This window comes from Gallinula chloropus, assembly GCF_964237585.1.
Source record: "Gallinula chloropus genome assembly, chromosome: 7".
NCBI lineage: Eukaryota > Metazoa > Chordata > Aves > Gruiformes > Rallidae > Gallinula > Gallinula chloropus.
Window position 1 is genome coordinate 14,139,358 of NC_140092.1, and position 9,746 is coordinate 14,149,103.

Below are 9,746 nucleotides of genomic sequence, written 5' to 3' on the forward strand. Positions count from 1 at the left end.
TCTTGAAAGGCATAGGAGTTTTGTTGTAAGGCCTTTTCAGAACAGGTACAAGTTGTGTATTAGGAATACTATTAATAGGTTAAGGATTAATGGGAAGATTTTTTTTAATTTTTAAACCACTTTTGCAGTAAATTTTATCCAGGAACTGCATGCACATAGAATTTGTGTACAAATCCATATGTATGTGCAAGTTCTGCCATTTGTGTGCATGGGTAGTAATAAGCAAAGAACTTCTGTGAGAAAAGCTGTGCACAGAAACAGGTTTCACTTCAAAATGTCTGTGTAAGTTGCTGACAAACTGAAAGACATTATGTTTCCTGAATATCCCTGTGTACTGTAAGATACACACAGTGAATGCAATATGTGGTACGCTTAGTTCGTCATGCTTCAAGAGATACAGTAATCTCTTCATGGTGATTTCAAGCAGAAGAATAGCTTGAATAACATTTAATCAAAGGGACTCTTTGAAATAATGGACTGTCATAAGTTACCTCGTTTTGTGGGTACTAAGTGGGTAACTTACTTTTGTGGGTACTTCATCTGAATTATGTCCATTCTCTTCCTTTCTCTCTGGGCTGCCCTGGTAACCAGTGGGTGCAATGCAAAAGATCTGTGCTCCCCCAGCAGCACTAGCAGAGCTGTTCCTGCCACAGCACGATGTCCTCTCGAGGAGCCTGTGCTCCATCCTTGGTGACAGTGCCTAAAAGGGTCTGAGATGTCATTTAAGCATTTGGACTCAGACAGGAATTCAGACTAATCAGCTGTCCAGGGCTGCAGATGCTAGAATTGCCTCAGCAGAGATAGGACCATTCTATTGGACCAAGGAACTTCCTTCTCTCCTGAACAGGTTTTCCTTAGTGCTACTGTTTGTGATGAACAGAGGTGCAGCTGTGTGGGGCAGCTCTTCAGAGCATAGTCCCTGTTGCTTGGTCCAGGTTGGCTGAGTTACCCAGCAAAGGTCCCAGTGTACACTCAGAAGTGGTGTGTGTTTTGCTGCTGAGTGCCAAAGCCCTACAGTGATGTGCTTGCAAACAGGGAAGTGCCAACACTTCTCCTTGTTTTGGGAGGGGGCCTGATTCACTCGGCATGTTCACACCATTCCTGACATGGACAAAGCCTGCTTAGATTTCAGTTCAAGAGACGAGCAAAAAAAGTTGTTGTCTTGCCCATCTGCTCATCATCCTCTAGTTGTTGACAAGTTTACCCCGGAGATGAGAAACGCAGCTTTTTACCTTCTTCTGGCTCAGCATGGGGGCGACAATTGACTCTCACTTCCTCAGAAAATGCTGTAACAGTGTGCTCAGGGGTATTCTTGAAGTCACCACTTCCTGAGCCTCTTCCAAAATAGCCACTGCAAGCTAAAACTGCAAGCTCAAGGGGACAAATGAGATTAAAGAATAAAAAAAATGCATTAACAGTCTCTTGGAAGAGGGCTGGGACTCTTCAGAAAGAAGCTGTTCCCACTGATGTTCAATGTTTCTCCATATTAATACTTTTGTCTTTTGTTCCTATTTGGAAAAATGTGTTAAATGTGTTCAGGGCAAAACATCAGCTCCACTCTTGACTAGGAGATCGTGTTTTTTCCAGTCTAAGTCAGCATTGGAGTGCACATTACAATTTGGAGTACTTCTCTTCCCCCCCCATCTCTGTTGTTCCTTTGGGTACAGGTTGAGGTTCACTAAGGTATCCAGATACCCTGTCTGGTTGTAGGTCGATCATTTACCTAGTAATTGTTTGATTATAGGCTGAACTTTGATGGAAGACAACAGTTTAAAACCGTAATACAGGCAGAACCCATCTTGCCTTTATTGAAGTTAGTGACGGGGCCTCTATCAGCTTCAGCAACTCAGGATGAGGCATTGCAGCTCCAACTCAGAGAAAAAATGATGACCTCAGCTTTTTTCTTCTGTAGGAAGATTAGAAGCTGTGCTGAGCAGCACAGGAGTGGAGCAGATGGTCTTTGCACAGAGAGAAAGAAAGTAGACTTTATTATTAGTAAGGATCTCCACACCTTCAGCTACTTGCCAAACTGTCCAGAAAAAATCCCCACTGGACTTCTTGCATTTCTTTGACTGTTTTTATAACGTATAGTATGGTATTTCAAAGTGGGTTACGTGTTAGAATTTCCAGCCTTTCTGATGTCTTTTGCAGTTACATCAGTGAGACTCCTGAGGTATTGTGTTAAATTCTTGTGTCATTTAATTAAAGTAGCACTTAGCAGCATTGCCACCAGCACTCTGAAATCACGTGCGACTGCTGAAATACCCATTTTGTGTACCACTTTTTATTCTGTTCTTCAACAGCATGTGCTTGTGATGACTGATAGCTTTTGGTTTCTTTTTTTACAAAAATATTTATCCCAATTTTTAATTTAGGAAAATTATCTTTTTTATACAGAATTTAATGCTTGTGCTAACATTGATGAGTAATTATACAGTAAAAGAAAAAAGAAAAGCCCAGAGGTGCAGTGAATAAAGTTGTTCCCTTAAGTGATTGTTTAAAAATCTGTTTCAGTTGATGGTGAAAGCAGTACAGCAAAAGTGATATTTTTTTTTTTTCATTTTAAATATTTTGAGACACCTTGATGACACTTTAATGTCTCTGGCTTTTCCTTTTGATAGTACATGGAACGACTTCATTTAACCTCGCTGTTTTTGTAGGCCTGTTGAAGGGCACTGCAGGTGAAGTTAAACTGGCACTTTTGGGGAGCTGTCGGAAAGCATTCTGACTTGGGAATCCCCATTTAAACAGTGTCCAGGTGCTCTAGTCATAACCTAAACAACACTAAACCATCTGGAACCTCACTGTTACGAATATGTACCATGTCAGAGAAGATCTTTAAATGCTTAGCAGAACCAAATTGTTGTTTAATCTTGCCACAAAATACGGTGGGAAGACAAGAGAATAATTCCATTGCTGATAATGGCAAAGAAGGATTAGCATAAATGTAATATGAGAAATTATACATAGACTTTGTTACTGACACATCTTCAAATGCAATTCATGTTTCTGGAATAATCCTGCTGGCTTTGCAGAGCTGAGGAGAGGATTCCATAGGAATGCTGTAACAAGGAAGAGTTCATTGATTTACCACAATTCCCAGGTATCATGTTCTCTTGAGAGAAAAAACCACAACACCCACAAAACCCAACCAAAGCCCAACTGTTGATGTTATTTCAGCTAAATAAACTGTGCAGAGGATTAAATAACTACATGTGAATATGCATGTAATAAGACCTAGTATTGCAGCTACCAGTTGTAAAAGCTGTTAGGACCAGTATGTTGGAAGATGACAATGTCTATTTTTAAATTAAAATTTTAAGAAATGATTTTTTTATTTGTATAAAGTTGTAATTTTGCTGTTAACTTTCATTTTTTTACTGAGATACAGTTTTGTAATTTGCATCTAGAATTTCTAATGTGAAAGGGAATTTACAAAATCTAGTTTAATAAAGGATTTTTGCCACAACGATAGCCTTCTGTCTTTCCTTGGAAGACTATGTTTCAGCTTGTATCAAATTTTGTCAGATAGTAGTCTTGGAGTTCTGCATGAAAGCCACTTGCCTTGACTTCAAGATACCATCTGTAGGGAGATGAAACAACCATCTGCAGGCGCTAACAGGAACAGATTTGTGGCCCGATTTTAAGCGTTGCGAGTGGGAGCCGAATGCTCACATCACTGGAAAGGAGGGTCATGGTTGCAGATCATTATTATCATTTTTTTTCCTGAAGTAGCTGAAGGGATGTCATTCAGGCCCAGCTGATTTTGTGGGAGACCGAGGGTGGTGGTATATGTCAGGGGACTGGGGGGAGTGGGGAGGTATGACCAGTGTAAGGAGTTTGCGGGGAGGGAGGTGTTCTGGAGAGGCCTCAGTTAGCAGAACCCCTGGGCTCAGGGGTGGTGACACAGTCACCGTTCACATGGGGGATTCAGAGCTCCGGCTGAGGACAACTGGCTGTGACCTGAATGAACTCCTCTGCAGTCATTCCTGGTCTTCACTGCCTTGTAGCTTGGATAGGACACAGAAACAAGCCAGGGTTGAGCATTTGCACAGCAAAGTCCTAACTGATGAGCTGTTCAAGAGGGTGGGGAAAAGGGGGTTTGGGAACTCAGCAGAGCTTTGGCAGGTGCTGACTTAGGTCTGACACTGCTGAGCCGCAGCTCCTAGCCCACAGAACCAGCGAATGCCTGTTTGGTTGTGTGCCCCTTACACTCAGGGGTGTGTGCTCCAGCTCAAGGTCAGGCTAGGGGATTAGTCTCCCAAATTGCCATGTTTTAAAGCAGAGATACTGCTACAGGACTTGCCTACTTACAGTAGTTCAGTGTGGAGACCCAGCCCCACTAACCCAGCACAACTACTGCCCTTGCTGGAACAGTCCTGATGCACCAGCTTCTGCTTCACTTGATGACTGTATTTCCTCCAGGCTCCCTCTGAGCTCCTCTCTTCCTCGCAGCTGGGAGTTCCTGGGGATTTCTGAGAGTTCCTTCTCCCTATGTAAATTCAAAAAGCGGAATATTTTAGTCTGTCCTAACTTAGGAAAACGAGTTGAACTTTAAGGCTGAAAACTGAAGTGTGGTTAAATAAACAAACTGCTCGAGGCAAACAAATTTTCAGCCCGAAGCATTAAAGTACAATTAAATGTTGTGTCTGCTGGTGGAATGCATCGGGAAGCTCGACAATAGGTGGTGCCCTTGCCAACGGCATAGAGCGATGGTGGGAGCAGCTTCTACTGTGCCCTCAGCGGAGCTGTTGTTTCTGTGTACGACATGCGCTAAAGGATGTTACTAACACATCACGTGCTGTTCGTTTCTTCCTCAGAGGGAGAATACTGTATTCAGAGTATTGTTTTGGTGATTTTTTTTCTCTGCTTTACAGCTGGGTGGGGTGGAGTTGGTTTTCAAAATATATTTGCTGTTCTGTGCTCAAGATGGGCAAGTCAAGTTCATTTTTGCGCTCAGATTTGAAGATGATAACATCAGGGTTTCTCCTTTAGCTACCCTGTGTTGTTTTTGTAGGTTAGCTGCCTGGATACCTGGACAAATCCCTCTGTTCGGAGACGACACGAGGATGCTGTGCTGTTTGGAGAAGTCCTATGCCACTGTGGGTGTTGTTTGTGGTACAGAGTCTTGAAAAACCTCGTGGTGAAGGACCCTCTTGATGTTGTTTGACTTTCTGCATTGCAGGGCCTGGCTGGGATAGCAATGGCTTCTCATTAGTTGCTGTTGTTAATTCTGTGGGATAGATGAGGAGATAAAAGTTCCCTTTTTCTTACAGCCTGAGTGGCTTCTGCATGGCATGGAGCCAGGAAGTGCTGTCTTTGGAGGATTAGCTCAGAGAGCCTTTCCCATAAACAGGAGCTGTTTGTCCCCAATGACAGGAGTTTCAGAGGATCCAGAAGTTTTTGTCACCCCCTGGGCCTATCTGCCTTTATGAAACTGAGAGCAGGAGACCCTTTGGGATGCTGAATCAGGTCTGCAACCTTTTTCTGCCCACACCTGAACGGCAAATACATCAGGGAGGTGGTGAGGCATCTCTATGGGGCGTAGAGATGCTCTGTAAGCTGTAGGAATCTTGTGGGGAACATCTGTGGAGGCATGTGTATCGGCCATGTCTGAGGGGCATGCATTCCAGTGCAGGTACAGACCCTGGAAGAGCTGCAGGGAAGGTTGGCTACTGGATCCAGACCAGTAGCAAGAGGCTGCCGAGATGAAGAAGAAAAGCCTGTTATAGCATGAGGGGCTTTTTGCCTGAGGATGGATGGTGGCATGGGGTATGGCATGCCAGTGAACTGAGAGGATGGCAAACATGAGAAGGGATCTGCAAAAGCTGATAGGGAAAGGTGGGCAGTGCAGAGGTGTCCAGGAGACCCCAAGGTGCTGCAGGGCCATGGCACCATGCATGGACGGGGCATTGCTGCTGCTGAGGCAGCCCCTTTCCTCCAGCTCTGGCAGAGCAGTGCTGACAGATCCAACCCAGCATCTTGAATCAGACTGTTGCTGGGATGCACCATTCAGAGGTCTTGCTGAATTAAATACAGTAGATAAGGCTCAACATCCTGTGAGCCACTTGTTTTGTACTGTGTTCGGGTTTGGGGCTTTCTTTTAGCTTTATTTATGTAGGTTTTGTATTTTAAGGATGCTACAAATCTTTGTCTTTACTGAGGCAAAAGTTATGTTGCAGATTTTGGTAGCTTTTCGGTGAACAAGGGGGGCTTTTGGCATCCATTCCCCGACGGACAGACATGTAGGTGATCCCTGCTGCTTCAGGGTTTGAAAAAGGCAGCCATCTGTCCCAGTGCCACCAGAGGTCCCCATGGCCTGAGACCCTTGTGCTGTTGTGCTTTGTGTTCTTTAACTCAAACTGCGGAAACATACGGGACTGGGGGAGAACACAGGATAAAAGACACCATTTTGCTTTCCTCCCTATTGTCCTAAGCTGGTTTGTGCCTTCCGTCGTGGTGCTCCATCTAAAATTAGATTTGTGTAATCCTTGGGAGTCGGGAACATTTTATAGTATCGCTCAGGAGACACCTTACATCACTTGGGGGGCACTAAAATAATAAAAACCATATCAAATGCTGATGCATTTCCTCTGTGTCATCAGGATGTGTTATCTGTGGCTTTCTTTGGGCAGTAGGACATTTACTGTGGTAGTGCTGGTACAACACATCTGCTTTCCACAAGCTTGGTAAGGAGCTGCAAGGATCATTATTACTTTTGTGTTATGTTGAAAAACAGGACCCTCATCCTTCTTACATATCCATGGCTGGTCATATACACTGGACAGGAGAGCAAGCAATGGAAATCCTCTCCCTGTGCTACAAATTTAATCGATTTAGTCTGTAAATGGGGGAATGGTAGTCCTATCAAATCGAGCTATGGGAGCTCTGCATAACAGTGTTTGCTCTATGTCAGCTAAATCCCAAGGCATTGCCTCAGATTCCCACCTCTAAGTCAAGGGAAAAGTCTTCCACACCTATGTGACCTTCTTGACTTTCCACAGCCTTTTACTGTCTTTCAGTGCCATATAGGCAAGCCACGGGTGACTGGGAGCTACAGCTTTTCAGCGTTTATCAAGAGCCATGTAAAGTGGCTGTCTTGATGGACCACAGAGCCAACAGAGTGTCCCTGGAGGGGTGATGCACCCTGGCTGATGGGGGGGGTGGGGGTTGTCCCAGAGAGTACCTACATCAGGGTCCTGTTCTGAGCCTTCTGGGAAAACATCCTCATGTTCGTGGACTGGAAAGAAGAAACTGGCTGGTGAAGCGGGGAACCTGAGAGTGCCTGGTATGACTACCTCCATCTCCCTCATCCAAACAGGAGGATGTGGGAAAAGCACATTCAAAATAAAACCCAGCTGCTGCGTCACCTTGCTGATTTTCCCGAGAGGAACTCTGGTGGTTTCTCTGACTTTGCTGGAGGGGGAGGCCTAGTCTGTGCTGGCATTTCTGTTCCTGACAGGGCTACTGTACAGACTGCAGAAATGACAAGACAGGGCAGCACGGCAGGGTGGGAAGGTGCACGAAGGTGCACTGCCAGCACCCAGTCCAGCTTGGTGCTGGCAGGTTCTCCAGGGAAGCTGTGTCCTTAGTGTTGCTGGTGGCTCCTCTGGGGCCGGGAGCCAAGCTGCCCTGAGCTGCACTCTGCTGCGGTGTGGTGCCACTGCCACTGCACTTGGAGGGCTGCTGGGCAGGCAGGGAAGGGGGACCCCCGGGGCAGATGGACTGCGGGTCTGGCCTGGGGCCACCTCACAGCAGGGCTGGTGAGAAAAGCTGCTTCCTCTGGCACTTCCCTGACATGACAGTGAGCTCTTCGCCCTCCTAGGGAGAATGAAAGGACGAACCCGTGTCTTCTCAGCACTTCTGGCCTCTGAAGGCATTTTGTCACCTGTGCAGCAGGGCTGGGGAGCACCTCAGCTGCTCTGACCCTTGGGCAAGGCCTGGGAGTGAGCCTGGGAAGCTGATGTGGCCCTGAAGCCATGGAGTAGCCTCAGGTTGGGTGTGATTTCACAGGGAAAACCACTGGAGCCGCCTCTCACGGTTTCAGCAAAGCCACTGAGATTATTTTTGCATTGAATCCAGATGGGGGAAGGAGGTGTGAAAGTCCCCAGGGAGAGGGAGAATTGCAAAAGTCAGGCAGTTTGCAGAAACAGCTGTGTGTTTGCACGCTATGTGAGTGGAAGTGTTTGCCGGCAGGAGAGGGCTGGCCCTCAGAGCCCCGGCCTGCAGAGCAGGGCCTGCCCGCCCTGCCAGCTCCTGCCTGGGCTCTCCTCTGCCTACCCTGCGGCCATGGCCACCTCCTGCCCACTGCAGGCAGCCCACCTGCCAGGCCGCTCTTACCCTCTCCCTTCCAGCTCCTGGCCTGCACAGCCACTCTGAGCACCCTGGGGCTGCAAATATCTCCTAAGAGCTCCAGCAAAAAAACCCAACCAAAAAATCAACAAAAAAACCAGTGGACAAATGCAGAAGAAATCTTGTTCCCTTAACAGGGCGAGTGGGTATTTTGGGAATTAGTACTGGATTTGGGGGAAGAAGATTGAATTTGTTCTTAGCGATGTGACTGCTTTTGTGTTGTCTCAGGATGAGAGACACCCCTGTTAAGTAACACTCAGTGCAGTTCCGAAGCACACTTCCCTTTCAAGAAAGGGGAAGGAGGTGTTCATATTGCTCTAGAGGAAAGCATTTCCCATACATTGTCCTGACTGCCAGCTCTGCACTGGTGTCACGGCAGGAATGGTGCTAGGAAGTTAGCACACCGCTGCCTGCTTATCAGATACCAAGGGAAAAAAAAGTGTACAGCATCCATTGCTCACACCCCAATCTCAAGAGCAATATCCCAGAGAAACAGCTCATCAGGAACCGGTACATTGCAGGAAAATGTGTACAATCAGGGAAGAGTACTTCTGTAGTTAAGCTGGCAGAAAGCTGTGGTCTCAGGAAGTGCGGCGATCTCTGCCTGCCTTGTCTTGTGTGGGTTTAATGTATGGACTGTAACTGCTTCAGTATTGATTCACTGATACGTAATAATGCTGAATAGGTTGATATAGATGCCCAGTGCTGCAATAAAGAATACCTGCTCAGTAGTCACCAAGGCTATTGAGTTTTGATTCCAGCTTTTCAAGGCTTCAGTATTGAAAAGAGGATGGATAAATGTAGATGTCAGCTGCCAAATGCCAGTGCCAAAACCAAGTTTTCATTTGCATCATCATTTGTACAAATCACGGTTCTCTGTTTTGGGCCTGGGAGGTCTGTGCTGCTCAGGTGTGCCCAGGTCTGAGTCACTCAGCACCTTGTGCCCATCTCACCACTGTTTGCATCCAAAAAACTGGGTGGCCTGGGCCCAAATGCCCCAGATGGAAGTGCTCCTAAGCCAACCATACCTTTTATACTACTTATAGTGGCAATGCCTGGGCTGTGGCTACCTCAGGCTGCTGCCTGCCTCCCGATGGCCCTTGCGTGGCCTCACCAGGTGTGGGATGGCAACCAGTGGAAAAGGTGGTTGGAGGAGGTACCTAGCTGGCATGGAGTCCATGCCCACAACAGTGGGCATCTGCAGCTGTGGCCCCAGCTCCTTGCTAGCAGCACTACACCTCTTCTCCTGCACCAGAGTGGTCTTGGCTCCTTTGGCATGCTTTAGAAAAAGGCCATGCCTTGGTAAAGAGCTCAAGAGTTGAGTTGAGTTGAGGACTGAACTTTGTAAATTGCTCTGTAACTCAGGAGGGAGGAAGGAGGATCCACAGGGACAG